Source organism: Euprymna scolopes, chromosome 4, assembly GCF_053919585.1.
Source record: "Euprymna scolopes isolate OS-2025 chromosome 4, ASM5391958v1, whole genome shotgun sequence".
NCBI classification, from domain to species: Eukaryota; Metazoa; Mollusca; class Cephalopoda; order Sepiida; family Sepiolidae; genus Euprymna; species Euprymna scolopes.
The window spans coordinates 138027301-138041727 of record NC_136485.1 but is presented as its reverse complement, the minus strand read 5'-3'; the positions used below and the strand labels follow the sequence as shown (position 1 = coordinate 138041727).

At 34.0% G+C, this 14427-nt stretch overlaps 1 protein-coding gene across 8 annotated transcripts in view; it reads right to left on the bottom strand.

Moving 5' to 3' along the window:
• The window catches only part of LOC145269365 (nicotinamide riboside kinase 1-like), a 66498-nt gene that overhangs the window by 39447 nt on the left and 12624 nt on the right, over positions 1–14427 (bottom strand). For 2 of the 8 annotated variants that reach the window (XM_080125078.1, XM_080125095.1), the window contains exon 1: positions 12385–12759. The exons of the other annotated variants lie outside the window; for them this stretch is intronic. The gene's annotated coding sequence lies outside the window, so the exon portion shown is untranslated. Of the gene's footprint in view, positions 1–12384; positions 12760–14427 lie in introns of those variants that run through there. 8 annotated transcript variants of the gene reach the window in all.

Genomic DNA, 14427 nt, shown 5'->3' with positions numbered 1-14427 from the left:
TTTGTAAAGATCTAGCATGAAGGTCTTTTCATGAAAATTAATTTGTATGGTATTACTGGGCAAATATTTAATATCATTTAGTAAAAAAGAAAGATCCAAATTATCAATGGCCATACCGATAATGCAATCATGCTCCAGGGGTCATACCTAGGACATTTATTATTCTGGATTTTTTATAAATGACTCCTCTAAGGAAATTGTGTACTAGCTGGGTACATTTGCTGATTACATCACACTATTCTCAACAAATGAACAGGAAAAATAAACGAATATATATTCAAGGCAATGGCTGAATCCCTAAGAAATGACATGCAGTAGAATAGGGACATTAAATGGAGGGTAACATTTAATGCTACTAAGACAAAGCTCCTTTCCTTTAATAATTAGAACAAACCTTTTCAACCACGTAATGCCATGACTAATAGCACCCTCAGCATTAAAACACTCAAATTTAAAATTTAATCAGTTTATTTTGTCATAAACAAATATGATGGCGCCATACTACTGACTGTAGTCCGTGTTGGAGTTCAAGATGCAGATTGCAACACTCATAACTGCTTGTAGGACATGCACTGATATATTCAATATTCCCATATCTTCAATAAAGTGAGATTACCCTTGTATGTTAACGTTCATCAAATAGTCTAAATCGATGTCCTTTAATTATTAATTATAGCAAGTCAAACAGCTTCATCGTAATAATATAAACACTGCAGTAATCCTTTTTTTTTTTTTTTTACATAGGCATCACCACATTATCAAGGCCCAGAGGCCACTCAAGGATAAGAGTTAAAGAGTGTACAGTAGAAATTGGACAATATAGTAATCATTAGTAATGAAAATTTGGTAAATTTGATAACTTATATGGAACGGCTCATCAAGAACTTATTTACTTTAGACTTGAACACAACCATATTGTAGTCAGCCGGAAAGCAGGAAAACGGAAGACAATTCCACAGGCGTGCAGTTCTAAGAAAGAAGCTTTGTTCATGGAATCTAGGATTAGGTTTAGGCACAGATAAAGAGTGGATCCTACAATACTATTAATGATTCTTTCAACTTGTAACGTTGTAAACGGGTGACTTGTTTCTCTTCTATTATTCAATCTAACATTCACAGGTAATATGAATTGGAACAAATATATAGAAGGTGCTGCAAGGAAATTGGGCTTCCTCTACCGAATTAGAAAACGCCTCACACCTACAGATATCCTATATCATTACAAAATCACTATTAGCCGATGTATGGAGTTTTGTTGCCCTATCTGGGTTGGTGCACCAACCACTAGCCTCTTCTGCTTAGACAGGATCCAAATAAGAGTCTCTAGTCCAATACGTCTCGTACTATCATTATTGACCCATCGCCGCAATGTTGTATGCCTGTCTTGTTTTTACAAATAACTAGCCTCGGTGCCTGGCGGTGCCCGAGTGTTTGGAGGTGTATGTTGAGAAAAAAAATAAATAAAGGAAGGTTCGAACCCATACTGCGAATGTGGAAAAGAAAAGAACGTGAAAAAAAAAAAGAAAGAAAACGTGACATCTTTGCTGTTGTGCCCATGACCAAACCAGAAGTGACGTAGGTTTAAAATAAGGTTAGACAATTGAAAAGAAAGGTTGACTTTCGAAAATATCGGCAAAAAAAGTCAATAAGTGCCCAGTTGAGGGTCAAGGAATTAATGTTTTTGGCCAATTTTTCGATATTTGTCGTCCAAAGGATCGAACTTCAAAATGATACCAATCTTGTGAACATCCATCGCCTCTGTCAAAAGTTTTAGGCAGACATACAAACATACATACATACATTTAAACAGAGAGGTGAGATGGAATGAAATCTGATGAACTTGCTGCTCTGATGCTATCGTGATGTAAATACGTCTGATCAATCCATCAATCAACAAAATCCCACTCCTTGACTGTCAAAATCCCCAGATGCTAGAGAACTTTCTACACTAATCGCTTCTTTTCCTTGAACTGTTAACCTTTAGAGATCTCTCCCTTCTTTGTTCCCCTGACTGTACTAAAATACAGAAATTTAAATGTAATGTGAATAAACATCTTGCTGCTGAAAGATTGTCTACAGTTTTTCCTGACTGAACAATATTTTTCAGATAATTATTTCCTATTTCAGTTACGTAAATTTGAGCTGGCTTTTTTCTTTCTTTTTCCCACGATGTGCTTCTTTATCTAAACAGCTGTAAAGGTCCTTTTCTCCATTTTTCTCTCCCAACTAACAATAAACTCACACACAAAACAAGACTTGTTGAACAACAAAACTGTCTTTTTATGCTGCCACTTTAAATGCCCAACAGCATCTAAATTCGCATACTTATATTATTTTTGTATTGGAAGAGTCCCAGGTTCGAATGGCAGTGCTTCTCTACAGCAGACACATGCCAACTGTGGGCACTTATTACTATGCCTTTACGCACTGTTACCACTTCTCCCAATCACAGAAGTCGCAGCCTTGCAATAGTCATTTTTGCAGAGTGCTCTCTCACAGAAATGGGGCTTCAGAAATGTGAGCCTCCTCAGGAACATGTGCTTCCACTTCTGCCTCATGGAAATTGTCCTGTTTTGTCGCCATGTATCAAACCCTTTGATCTGCTCTTAGAAGACGTTGTGCTGTCAGAATCTTTTCCTGAGAGGATACAGTAGCAGGGGTGCAAGTCTTTCTTATGTCAGAGTATCCTATCCACCAAAACTAATTATCTCAGTTACTCGACTCTGGCCAAACTTTGTGGTACAGCGATTCTTCAGTACCTTCAACCACACGCAGTCTCCAATCTGGTAGGGACTGCACTCAGAACCTGTTGATGGTGGCATATCGGGACTATATAACAGTAAATGGCATTGGCTGGTGCAGTCAAATAGGAGTCATTGTCTTTTGGAATCATGTTGTACTAAGATTTTGATCTATCCTTATGTTGTCAGGTGGAGGTATGCAATCTCATGATTGACTCATATTCTTGTACTTATTCTGTGTTTAAGAGGTTAAATTATTGACTGAAAGGCATAGAATTTATAAATAGATGATTTTAATTACATCAAATTGCTGAATTGAATTTCTTACATTATCTTTTTTGCTTCAATAGAAAATATTTTCAAAATTTTACAAGATAATTTTCTTGAAGGCAAAAGAATATATAGAAAGTATTTATAAAACAAATGAAGCAATATTTTTTACGTTATAAGTTAAAGTGTTATATATTGGGGGGGGGGCAACCTTGGATGTCAGCTTGACTACTTGTGTACTAGAAGAGGGGATGATATTACTTGGCCGAAAGAAAGGAGTGGAACAGGGTAAGAGTCGATTGGAAATCTTGAGCAAACCGCACAGGTAGAGAATGATTTAAAAATTAAATTATAAATTAAGGAGTCTTAAATATTTCTGGCTCAGAATGCCTCTTCCCACTCCACTGCTGGCAGAAAAGAAGGCAACACCAACATCCCAATAAAAGATCCTTTCTTCAAATTTGATGATTTCTTTGTGCTGGTGTGAAACATTAATTTAAGGTGTCCCAGGCAAGGGACGACATGAGGTATGATTTAATTATACCATTATTAAATGTGATTGAATTCATAACAACCCATGTATTTTATTTGGTTGTGATTTGTGTAAAATATAGGGATTTTTAACCTCAGAGATTAGACCATTCCTGTAATGATTGGCCCCTGTTGATTTTTCGATGGGAGTTTAGTTCTGTGCAGTTCTACCTACTTTAAGAAAGGATTAATTTATTGCTAATCACCCGAGGTGCCTTTACCAAGGAATGCTGACAGGGCTGCCCAGGCACATTTTGTAGGTCAGAGTATTCCTCCTCTGGGGTGCTGATTTCTTGATCACACTTTCTAATCCTGGTGTTTAAGGTTTTGCAGTAGGAGAGAACTAAAAAACCTTCTCTCCAGACAAAAATCGAAAATATAAACTTATTTTAAGTTAGTTTTGGTTATTCATATTTAAAAAGAAAAAAAAAGCACATAATAAATAAATTGTCAACCTTTTTTTTTTTCAAAAAACACATAATAAATAAATTGTCAACCTTTTTTTTTTTTTCAATAAGCAATTATGTCACATCAAATGGATGTATTTTATCCATAGTTTAAGATAAACAATTTTTTTTAAGTTAAATTTAATTAACAAATGAAACAATTTTATTAAATAAATATGTAATTTGGGAGGGGGGGGTAAACTAAATGATAAACGGCAGATCAATAAATATCAATTACAAGATTGTTAAGCATTAACTTTTCAACCATGTTGGCAAACTTTATTCATGAATTAGTTTTTATTTTTAATCAATTCTTAGAAAGTGAAATAATAAATATTTACAAAATAAAATAAATGAATTCTATAAAAAATAAAATAAAAACTAATTGGATTCAATTATGTAAAATATAAAAAAATAAATGATTTCTAGAAAAAAAATAGGGTGTGATCACCTATTAGCTGATTGTATTAGTTGGTTATGTAACCCACAATATACACGAATATAATAATATATCCTTAGTCATGTCAGCTATTGTTTTAATTAATATAATAATTCATAATATAACCAGCAGGGCTGCACGGCATTGCCCAGGATTAAGTGAGGAACCCTGTGTTCTTATTTACTTGCCTCCCCACAAGTGTAGACTTAGATACAATGATGGTTTCTAAAGTGAAGAAAATCCAGTTACTCAAAAGGGAGCACTCTGAATTGGGACAAAGATTTTTACTTTCCCCAACCGAGGACACAAAAGATTGAGTGTAGTATCAGAACAGATATTTTTAAGTACTGAATGTAAGTAATACTGGTACAAGTAAAAATGGCACACGGGGATATGGAGAGGAAAAATAATGGCACAAGTGGATATGGAGAGGAAAAATAATGGCACAAGTGGATATGGAGAGGAAAAATAATGACACAAGTGGATATGGAGAGGAAAAATAATGGCACAAGTGGATATGGAGAGGAAAAATAATGTCACAAGTGGATATGGAGAGGAAAAATAATGTCACAAGTGGATATGGAGAGGAAAAATAATGACACAAGTGGATATGGAGAGGAAAAATAATGTCACAAGTGGATATGGAGAGGAAAAATAATGGCACAAGTGGATATGGAGAGGAAAAATAATGGCACAAGTGGATATGGAGAGGAAAAATAATGGCACATAGAAGAAATATAGATGAAAATCTCACAATGAGTAAAATCTTGAATACTGTAGTGTCACATTAGCAGCAATAACAACAACACAAACACAGAGAAGCAATCTCTAAATCATTCAATGTTTGCTTGACTTAAATACAAGATGCAATAATAAAATTGTCGCCTTAGAAAAGACAACATGATTCCATTTCCATTTGATGAAAATCGGTTTTCTTTTTTTGTTGCAGACCATCTACTAGTTGGTCAGTTGTGTACAAATCCCAAGAGCGATAGGAGCCTTGTATTATGTCTGAAAATGACACAATGTTCAACGAGCAAGATTTGAGATGCACTGCTGTACAACTCATGCTCTCTACCGATCCAGGTTATGACAACAGGTCCATTGTCAGCATCCTCAAAATACAAATCCGGACAGTTCAACACTTGAAGGCACAGCTCAACGATATTTCCGGCCACAGTTATGGTCTTTGGTGTGGTTTCAAGTGAGGGCGAGATCATGCCACCTCATATCTTCGAAGTTGGCTTGAAAGTCAACACTAAAGTGTACCTGGATTTGCTGAAGAGTGTAGTGATCCCCTGATGCAATCAGGTGGCTGCTGCCAAACTCTGGGTGTGGCAGCAGGAGTGTGCTGGTCCACAAATCCAAAGAGATCCAGGCTTGGCTTCAGAAAGAGTGCTACCACTTTGTACCCTTCTCTCACTACCCCCCTCCACCTCTGTCGACCAGAACTCTGACTACTTTGTTTGGTTATACATTGAAAAAAAATCACCAATATGACCTCCCACAACACGAAAGTCAGCCTAATCGCAGTCATCCGCCCAGCTCCTGCCAGCGCTTGTGGAAAACGCATGCTCTCAGTTCCAGACCCATATCGAGGCGGTGATTGAGGCTGAAAGCATCTACATTGTATAGATGTCAGCTCTACTACATAATCAAGTTACCTGAATTTATTTTTTCAATAAAAGTTTTAAAATAAAGCTGTACTGTTGTTTTATTTAAAGGCGAAAAAGTTATCGTTCCACCTATAGTTGGTATTGATTCTTTTTTTTATTCTTATTCATCTAACTATGGCACTTGAACATAAGGGGCTACTATTTGGACCATATCTAGAGGGACACTATGTAGGGAGTTGAGAAGTGAAATGTATGTACACATTGCACTTGAACTTCTGCATGTCAGTACGGCCAGGGAAACAAAAAACCAGGAATGAAATCCAAAGTCTAGTAGTTCGAAGGAAGAAACTATTAGAGTAGAAAGTTTTCCGGCATCTAATGATATTTACAGTGAAACAATGGAATTTTGCTGATTTTGGGGTGTATTTACATTGAGGGGGTACAAGTGCGATGAGTTTGTGAGCACACCCGATTAAAATACTTGTAAAACAGGCACAGAGATACAACATTACAGCAATGGGACAGGGATTGGAGTTTGGTTAAAATCTATTGAATCAAATACTCAATTTCAATTGGTCTTGTGTCAGACTTTAACCAATCAGAAACAATCTTCATAAAAACCAGGCACCTGCTTCTAAATCCTATATAAAGATTCGCACTTCCATGCAATATGAGGGCCAAATTGCCTAACCCCCCCCCCATGACTATAACCTAGTGGGTGATGCCCTTTTCTCTTTCCTGCTACTTCTTTTTTACAGAGGAGACGTTGCGAGTTTGCTCTATCACTATTTTCATGGCAAGTGATCAACTGAATTTCGATCTATAGCCCCCCCCCCTCTTGCCAAACTTTCACAAAAAAATACTCGACTAGCTACAACCATGGTATATGATTTCTCCTATCTTCTACCTGTGCCTAAATCTAAATGCACATTCCATGAACAAAGCTTTCCCCAGAATTGCCCGTCTGTAGAAGACTGTTTTGCTGGCCTGCTTCCTGGTTGAATACAACATAGTAACTTTCAAATCCAATGTAAACAAGTTCTTGTTGAGCTGTACCTATAAATAATCAAATTCTACCCAATTTACACCATTAACGATTACTACACTACCAACTTACATTCATTAACCATTATCCTCGAGTGGCCTTCGAGCTTGATAAGTGGCGACTCCCAAGTAAAACAAACATTTTGGATCAATTAGGTTTCAAAGCCCACAAAAGATAAACAAAATGAAAGAGATGACTTTGGGTTTACACAAGTTTGTTCTTGTTGAGCTGTGCACACTATAATCAAATGAATATGGCTTAAATGAATAATAAACCAACAATATAGGATGTTGAAAGTGTACACAACCCCCGCCCAATAAAAGAGAATCTTCAGTTTTAATAAACAAGGCTAATAATTTGTTTATTAAAAGATTTTGTAAAAAAAAAAAAAAAAAAAAAAAAGAAATGAACCAAAAACAAAAATGTTTACTACCTCTGCTTATTTTTTTTTTTTTTTTAAATAAATCTTTTTCTATATTAAAAGTTGATAATGAAAAAAACTAATAAATTTGATATCGTAATGAAAAGCATCTATAATATAAATATCACTTGTCTGTTTAAATGTATGTATGTTTGTATGTCTGCTTAAAACTTTCGATAAAGGCGACGGATTTTCATGAGATTGGTATCATTTTGAAGCCTGACCCTTCGGATGATAAATATCAAAAATTGGCCCAAAACATTAATTCCTTCATCCTCAATTGGGCACTTTTCTACAGAGAGGGGTAGCAAAAAATCGTTCCTTCATGACAATTTATCCAAACACGCATGCACAAAAAAGTTCTTTCTTGAATTAGTTTAAATATAAAAGAAAACGACGTAACGTCGCTCACGCAATCATAGATCAGTCGTTATAGTGGCAGAGTCATTATCTTAAGATTGCACTTCGAGCCGAGATATAAGATACATTTTTTTTTTTTCGATTTTTAAAGTTTTATTATTTAAACAGGGTTATTTATGACGCTTTTTTTTTTTTTTTGCTCATCAGGTTTGCTGTTTTTGTTTTGTTTTTCTGATTTTTTTTAAGAAGTTTTAACATTTAAACAGGGTTATTCATACCATTTCTTTTCCGTTCGCTTATTCTTTATTTTGCATCGCGTTCACTGTTTTTTTTTTTTTGTTTCGTTTTTGTTTTTCTGATTAAAAAAAAAAGAAGAGTTATAATATTTAAACAGGTTTCTTACGTTCGCTTATTCTTTATTTTGCATCGCGTTCGCTGTTTTTTTTTGTTTCGTTTTTGTTTTTCTGATTAAAAAAAAAAAAGAAGAGTTATAATATTTAAACAGGTTTCTTACGTTCGCTTATTCTTTATTTTCCATTGTTTTGATTTATCCCCCACACACACACACCTTCAAACACTCGGGCAATGCCCAGTAATCCCGCTAGTAACTAAAAAATTTAATATCGTAATGAAAAACAAACCAACTCGAGTTTACAAGTCAATTGCATATTTTCTGAGGTTCTTGAATCCTAATTGATCCCACACTTCTAATTGGTGCACAAACAAAACCTGCATTTAACCCTAACCCTTAACCACTTGCTACTAGCATTGGCACGTGTACACAGTTCTAAAAGATGTGATACGACTTAAATCCAAACGTAGATTCCATGAGCAAAGCTTCTTTCTTAGAACTGCACGCCAGTGGAACACTCTACTGCTTGCCTGTTTCCCACCTGACTACAACTTGGACGTCTTCAAGTCCAACATAAACAAACTCCTGACAAACCGCCCCCTGAAGTAAGACACTATCAAAACCCCAATACTAATGATTACTACAATACTATCTCATTGATTACTGTACACGCAATAACCCTTATCCCTGAGTGGCCTTCGGGCCTTGATAAGTGGTGACCCCCATGTAAAAAAAAATAGTATGAACTTTGTCAGTCTCACAAACCTATCTAGTATGTACGGTCTTAACATTTTTTACAAAAGCAACAGGCATAAGGCTTTAAAACCATGCAACATTTTTTTTTTTTTTTTTTTTAACTTTCTTGACTGGTTCGATATCACAGAAAATAAGGAAAGGAAAGCCGATTGTCTGACCTAGTTTTCAAGTTGTTTTTGAAACAATTACCAGCAAGAATGAAAAAGAAAAAAAATATGTATATTTTGTGCTAAGATGAGAAATAAAAGTTATATATAACTTTATTATAGCATCATAATAAGCAAATGTAAGAAAAGAAAAAAAGAAAAAAGGGTTTCTTTTTTTCCTTCCTCGTATTGTTCTGGTGATAAATTAAAGTTATATATAACTTATTCTCTCATCTTTTATTTAATGTTTTCGACTGTGATTTATAGAAGAAACCAGAAATTACCGAAACAGTTTAGGATTTGAAAATCAAGAGGAAAAAAAAAAAAAAAAAAAAAGGCCAGACGATACTATAACTTTTTTTTTTTTTTTTTTTTTTTTTTTTTTTTTTACATAGGAGTCAGCACTTATCAAGGCTCGGAGACCACTCGAGGATAAGGGTTAAGGAGTGTACAGTAGTCAATGGGATAATATTGTAGTAATCGTTAATAGTAAAAATTTGGTAAATTGGATCACTTAAGGGGACGGCTCATCAAGAATTTGTTCACATTAGACTTAAAGACGACCATATTGCAGTAAGCTTGGAAAGCAGGGAAATGGAAGAGAGTTCCACAGGCGTGCAGTTCTAAGATATAAGCTTTGTTCATGGAATCTACGATTAGGTTTAGACACAGGTAAAGAGTGGGGGGGGGTTACTGACAGTGGTTTCAACTAGGAGTGTTTTTCATGAAAGTTTGGCGAGGAGGGACCATAGATTGGAGCTCAGACGAGCACTTGCCATAAAAATAATGATAAAGCAGAAACAGGTTTGCAACGTCCCTTCTGTAGAAAGGAGGTTGCAGGGAAGATTATGAATGTAAAATCATGGTAGATTACTAAAATAGACCAAGTTGAAAGAAAAAAAAAATCTCCCTAAAAAAATAAAATAAAAAATTAAGTTACTGAAACTATTCAACTCATTCTTAACATGAAGGGAGGAGGGTAACTAACATGAATAAATGGTTTCATTTCATTGTCAGTACTAACTGACCGTTCGGAGACGGTTCAATCATTTCCCATCTGTTTTAAAATCTGAACTGGAAACATTTAGGTCGATATGTGTCTTCAGTTCTTATTTAGAATTCAAACTAATTAAGAAAAAAAATCCAGAAAAAAATTTATAATGTGTTTCCATCACGGAACAAGGATGTCATATTCCAAAAATCACGTAAAATGAATGATCAAGTAGTTTTATATTTATACTAAGAAAATCAAATTTTATGAGTAAGCAAAACGCAACTGTTTCACATCACTATTATGAAATAAAAAGGCAAATAAGTCCACAATAATTTAAGCTTGGGAGATCAGCCTTGTAATGCTTTCGATTTCATATTAATCACTTTAAATTGTTTAAAAATTAGTTTCTTTATGAAAATAAAATTACTTTATCAATTTACGTGCTTTTTGGAATATGGCATTTCCGTTCCATGATGTGTAGTTTGTTTTTTAAAATTTGGTTGAATTCTAAATAAGAATCAGGTCTTCTCCTATAGAAGTACCATAATTTTTTTCTGATCGCTGATGCAGTAATTTAATTGCTGATATCCAAAGAGGGTGGATCATTTATCTCCTTCCAGCGGGAAGATGTGACACAAGAGTCAGAATACCCCAGAGGAAGAGATCACTATGGCCTGCAAAAAAAAAATAAATAAATTTTTAAAAATGCATGGATGGGCAGACCTGTTGTCATTCCCCAGTCGGGGCGCCTCATGAATGAAAAGTAAGCAATAAGCTAACCTCCTTCTCAAAGGAAGAATGCAAAGTATGGGAGGGTGGACTTCTGAGAACTGCGCAGGAGCAGCAACATTGCACATTCAACAAAGAAAAAAAACCATTTCAATAATGGCCTAACCTGTTAGGTAATGTAATGTTCTCCTTTAGTTGATCTAGATTGTGAGGATTATTTGCATAAACTTTTTGTTTTAAAGTCCCCCAAAGATAAAAATCACATGATGACAGGTCCGGGGAACGTGCTGGCTGGCCATAAACCTTTGCTTATTGTCCTGATAGGCTTCCACCCACAATCACTATACTCAAAAAAATTTAAATGTTGATTTTAAGAAATTAGGAAGCCTTAATCTGAAAAAAAAAAAAAATTGATTAGAGAAAGATTAGAAATATCGGGCTACTTTTAAGTGGGCAGCTTAATCTGGGAAAAAAAAAAAAAGAAGATTAGAGAAAGATTATATAGACTGGGCTACTTTTAAGTGGGCCACCTTGTAGATAATGATCACTTCCAGAAAGAACTAATTACTGTGTGCCCCAGCGTAGTATAAACACCCCCAACCTTCCCCTGTTAAGAACAGCTTTCGAGGTTGGGGGGGGGTAGTCTGAAAGCCGTTCTTATTTTTTCCTCTTATTTTGATGCCAGATGCCTGAAAAAAAAATATATATATATATGGTATCTTCATTTTTAGCGATAAACTGTAGGCTAGACATAATAAATTTCTTTTTTTTGGGGGGGGGGACTGATTTAGCGAGATAAAGGACCGTTTTAATAAATTCACAATGATTTAAATTTGTAATTATATAAATAAAAAACAAAAACATTGTGAATTTATTCAAACGGTCCTCCTGATGTAAAAGATGTAAAATAAAGTGGTGCTTATGCACTTATGTTACCGTGCTATTTTTTAAATAATATTTTCAAGTTTTACACTATCCTTTATGTTTATTAAATTGTTAGGTGAAAGTACAGAATAGTTACAAAACACCCGCCAGCCCGGTAACATAAATGCATAAGTACAAATAAAGTGATTTTTAATATCGTAAGCGACACTTGAATGAATAGCTTATTTTATCGTCGCTACATCGTAATCACGTGATTAAAATTTTAGCAGACGAAAAATTGGGAGACAAAAGGACTAGGATAACCGTATTTTATTTAATTTTTGAGTGATTATCAAAACTCCAAAGATAGCCATCTCATTTCCGCCATTTTTTCTTGTCCTAACAAAACATTAGACGGTACTTGTGTTTCAAAGTAAATAAATGCTTTAAAATAAGTTAAAACAAAAATAAAATTCTCAGAAGAGTAACTTATCTTGCCTTTGGTAACATTTATTTGTTATATATTTGTTCTGGGCCTTTTTGGGGGGGGGGCATTTTCGCTTTGTTTATAATGCAAAATGCCCGGATCTTGTGTAGTTTGTGATTTTTAGTCTCACCTGCACAGAAAATATGATTTTACCTTTATATAATAGATTTGTGACAATGACGCTTACCTTGAGACAAAAATATGATGATTTGGTCGGTCAACAAGAAAAAGCACTATGTAATATAAACGTACGTGTTATCTTCACACCTGTGACAAGAAAAAGCAACGCGAGATTGATGTATCTTTAATGTTAGTAAAAAATAAATTAAAGTTAAAGCCAACGTGTTACCGACAAGATCAATTAGTGTCGACATAAACGATATAAAAATAAGATTAGATCGAAACATAAAATAGAAATGTAAGTACGTTTAGCAAAAAGTGAATTTTAGAAAGCAATAGTTGATTAACACTGCCCTCTGTAATATTAAGGCATTACGAAGGTCGTGATCGTGATTAAGTGCGGTTTCAGTATCATACATTTTCTATTTAAAAGATGTAATTTTTATATTAGGTATGTGAAAATGCCAAGGCTTTTGCGAGGGTTAAGTGGCATTGGTAACTTGAGTAAGCCGTAATTCTGTGCACTGAGGTATGTGTCATAAATTTGCCCCTACCACCTATATCCGGGGGGTTAACTACACCGCAGGGATACTTATGAGGTAGCACACATGTTTCGCTACATGCTGGTATTTGAATTATTTCCATACGTTCAGTAGAAGTGTAAAAAATTTTGAAGTGAAGTTTTGTGTCATTTAAATCATTATTATTAGACCTGAAGGTAAGTTATAATAGTTTTGAAACTATATATATTCGTTAATATAGATATTAAACCTTATTTGTGCGAAATATGAAGCCTATATGACTTTACCTTCATTGGTTTTGAGTTTACCTAAAATGTGAAGCCGTTACGAAAATTTTCAAAATTTCACTAACGCCATATCGTTAACCTACGCACTTTGTTTACAAATATTTTCCAACAACGGCAATGACGCCAAACTACGGCTGGCTAAAAAAATTCTTTTAAATTATTAAAATTTATTTCAGCATAATGAACTTTTAGGATTTAAATTATTTTTCTTTTAACCAAAACATTTCTCCCCGGCAAAATGTATTTTTTTCTATTTTATCATTTTATCGAGCTGCTTTTTTTTTCTTCCATTTTGTTACTTTGCTTTTTTTTCTATAATAAACTAATAAACAAATTTACAATTAAAACAAATACAAGAGTTATTTTTAAAATTAAAAAATAAAACTTTTATGAATATATTTTTTATTATGCACATTTTGCAAACTTTAAATTCTAAAAGTTTTAATAATTTAAAAGAAATTTTGGGTTTGTATTACTGTACACATTCGAAAAAGTTGTCAAAAAACAAATATATAACAAATAAATATTATCAAAGGCAAGATAAGTTACTTTTCTACAAAACTGGATACATTTTTTGTTTTTATTCAATGTAACATGTTTATTCAGCTCGAAAAACATGCAGTGTTTACCGTTGTATTGGAAAATTTAAAATGGCGGCCACTCTCTCTTAAACACGGTAAGTTTGGGAAAAGGTGTTATAAATAATAAACTAGACAAAATACTATTAAAAAAACACCGAATATATGCCAACTTATATCACGGTAACATATAATGAGCGAATTTCTAACAGTATTTTGTCTAGTTTATTATTTATAACATCTTTTCTTAAACTTACCGTGTTAAAGAGAGTGTCGGGCGCCATTTTGAATTTTCCAATACATCGATAAACACTGTATTCGAGCTGAATAAAAACACGAAAAATATATCCAGTTAGGTAGAAAAGTAACTTATCTTGCCTTTGATAATATTTATTTGTTATATATTTGTTTTTTTTGACAACTTTTTCGAATCTATGTGTACAGTAGTAATACAAACCCGAAATTTTAATTTATATGCTAAAAGTTTATGAGAAATGTAAAAAAAAAAAAATTATATTTATTGGTGTTTCTGCAGTTTATTTTGACATAAAAAATCAGCATTAGCAGCAGACTTCATATGCGGGGATAATATTGCCTTAAGTAATTGACTACATCTTCCGCCCCAGCATCCCCCTTCACCTCTTAATCTTGTAAATAATTCATTAATAAACTTTCAAAATATATTTTTCTTGTTCTCCATTCAATAAGCTCTCCAGTGATATTT